General features: G+C 42.5%; 1 pseudogene; it reads right to left on the bottom strand.

Annotated features, from left to right (window-relative positions):
• LOC102831342 overlaps positions 1-2,974 on the bottom strand; it is a 7,374-nt pseudogene that overhangs the window by 1,274 nt on the left and 3,126 nt on the right.

The raw sequence follows: 2,974 nt of genomic DNA on the forward strand, positions 1-2,974 counted from the left end.
ATTTTCTGCTTTCAGAATGGTGCAGAAAGCATTAGGAGAAGATGGAAGGAATACACAGAGTCACTGTACCAAAAGGAAATGGTTAATATTCAACCATTCCAAGGGGTAGCATATGGTTAAGAGCCAATGATACTGAATGAGGAAGTCTAAGGTTCATTGAAGAAATTGGCAAAGAACAAGGCACCAGGAACTGATGGAATAAAAACTGAAATCTTTAAAAAATGTAAGGTGGCACAAGAGGCACTCACTCATCTCTGCCAAGAAATTTGGAAGATGACTATCTGGCCAACTGATTGGAAGAGATCCTTATTTGTGCTCATTCCAAAGAGAGGTGACCCAATGGAATGTGGAAATCATCTGACAATCTCTTTGATATCCTATGTGAGTAAAGTTTTACTAAAGGTAATACAGAAATGGCTGCAAGCATACATTGACAGAGAACTTCCAGAGCTTCAAGCTGGATTCAGAAGAGGCCATGGAACGAGGGATATCATTGCTGATGTCAGATGGATGGGTGACCTGAAAGCAGGCATTGTTGTTCCATTGCTGAACGGGATCAGCGACAACATAGAATTTATCCAGGACAATCTGGTTGGCATCCAAAAGCTGGACAGTAAGTTGATAGTGACAGCCACAGTCATGTCGGGCTCCCCACCAGTCTGAGATACAAATCTCAATTCTGCCACTATCTACCAAATCTGGCCAAAAACCTTCTTTCTCCAGGTCTAAGACCTGCTTCTTGTTACAACATCTGAAGGAAGTGACAAAGCAGGTCACGGTGGGGCCCTAGACATAGTTAGTTGTCTTGTTTTCTTCCACCACCCAGCCTTTCCCACCTCGTTCCCCCACCCATTGCCAAAGTCCTTCCTGGCCGCAAGGGTTGCAGATGAGATTTCATCTGATCGATCGATGCTCGCGGAATCGGCCCAGGATGATCGGGACTGCGGGCATGTAGCTGCAGACCAGGGCCAGAAGGGCACAGCCCTTAGCACTGGAGTCCTGGGCCAGGATCAACAGCCACTAGGTCTGGCCTTCCACCAGGGCGTGCCAACCCCAACACACCCTGTGGCCCCTTAGGAGCAGCGAGCATGGGGGCACTTGGCTCAAGACCTCCAGCTCCGGGGGCAGCTGGCTCAGGTCTAGCCCCTCTCCAGGTTTCTGCTTCCATGAGCCAGAGTCCTAGTGGGCCGGCCCCTTGGAAACCAAGGGTCCCATGGTCCCCATGCGAGGCTGGCTATGGCCTACAGCCTCGCAAACTCGCCAGTCCTAGCTCTAGTAGCATAGTGGCTACGAATTGAGCTGTGAAATTCAAGGTCAGCAGTTCGAAAGTAGGAGCTGATCCGTGGGAAAAGGATGAGGCTTTCTGCTCCTGTAAAGATTTACAGCCTTGGAAACCCTGTACAGGTTGGATATGAATCGGAACTGACTCTACTTGGCACATAACCCCCACCACCACTTCACATCATAGACTGTGCTGAGCATCAGTGGACCTTCACCTGACCCCAGGGCACTGCCCCATCTCACCCCACTAACATCACTTTTAATTGCAAGAAACTGAAAGCCTTTCAGGTATCAGACTAGGATGTCCTTTATCACAACTCCTATTCAATATTGTTTTGGAAGTCTTAGCCAGAGCTATAGGCAAGATAGAGAAATTAAAGGCATCCAAATAGGCTGAGGAAGTAAAAGTCTCTTTATTTGCAGTTTATATGATCCACACAGAAAACCCCAAAGACTCAGGGAAAAACCTACTGGAACTCATTGGAAGATTCAACAAACTGGCAGAGTATAAATTCAGCATACAAAAAGTGTATGGATTCCTCTATACTAATAATGACAACATTGAAACAGAAATTGGGAAAGCAATACCATTTACAATAGCCATGCAAAGGATGAAATATTTAGGAATAAATGTAACCAGAGAAACAAAGGACCTATACAAACAAAACTACAAAACACTATAAAAAAAAAAAAGAGACTTAAAAAAATGGAAGAGTGTACCATGCTCGTGGATAGGAAGACTTAACACTTGAAAATGTCAATACTACACAAAGCAATCTGCACATCTAATGCAATCCCAATCCAGATTCCAACAACATTCTTAAGAGAGATGGACAAAACAATTATAAACGTTATATAGAAAGGAAAGAGACCCAGCAAAACTCTGCTTAAGAAGGAGAACAGTGCTGGAGGCCTCTCACACTCTGATTTCAAAATTTATTACATGGCTACAGTTTTCAAAACAGCTTGGTACTAGTACAATGAAAGATACATTGATCAATGGAATAGCAGTTGAAAATCCAAAAATTAACCCATCTGCATACAGCCAACTGATCTTTGAAAAAGGGCCAAAGTACAATGAGTGGGTAAGACATAGTCTATTCAACAGATGGTGCTGGCAGAATTGGAAATCGATATGAAAAGACTGAAACAAGAGCTTTACTTCACACCATATACAAATACCAACTCAGCATGGATAAAAGAACTAAATGTGAATCCCAGAATTATAAAGGTCATGAATGAAAAAATAGGGACAAATTTATGGACTCTAATCCTGGAAATACACAGACTACAAAACATTGCAAAAAACACACAAACAAAAGAAGACAAAATCAATGACTGGGACATTCTAAAAATTAGACACTTATGTGCATCAAAAGATTTCACCAAAAGAGTAAAAAGGGAACCTACAGAATGGGAAAAAATCTTTTGCAATGACAAATCAGACAAGGGACTCATTTCTAAAATCTATAGGAAACTACAACATCTGTACAAGAAAAAGACAAGTAACCCAATTAAAAAAATGGACACAGGACATGAACAAACGCTTCATCAAGAAAGACATTCAGGCAGCCAACAACATGAAGAAATGTTCACCATCATTATCCATTGGTGGTGGTGAATATGTGCTGTGGAGTCAGTTCTGGCTCATGCGATCATTATACATTGTTGTTGTTGTTAAATGCCATTGAGT

The sequence above is a fragment of the Chrysochloris asiatica genome, unplaced genomic scaffold (assembly GCF_000296735.1).
Source record: "Chrysochloris asiatica unplaced genomic scaffold, ChrAsi1.0 scaffold00421, whole genome shotgun sequence".
Taxonomy (NCBI): Eukaryota; Metazoa; Chordata; class Mammalia; order Afrosoricida; family Chrysochloridae; genus Chrysochloris; species Chrysochloris asiatica.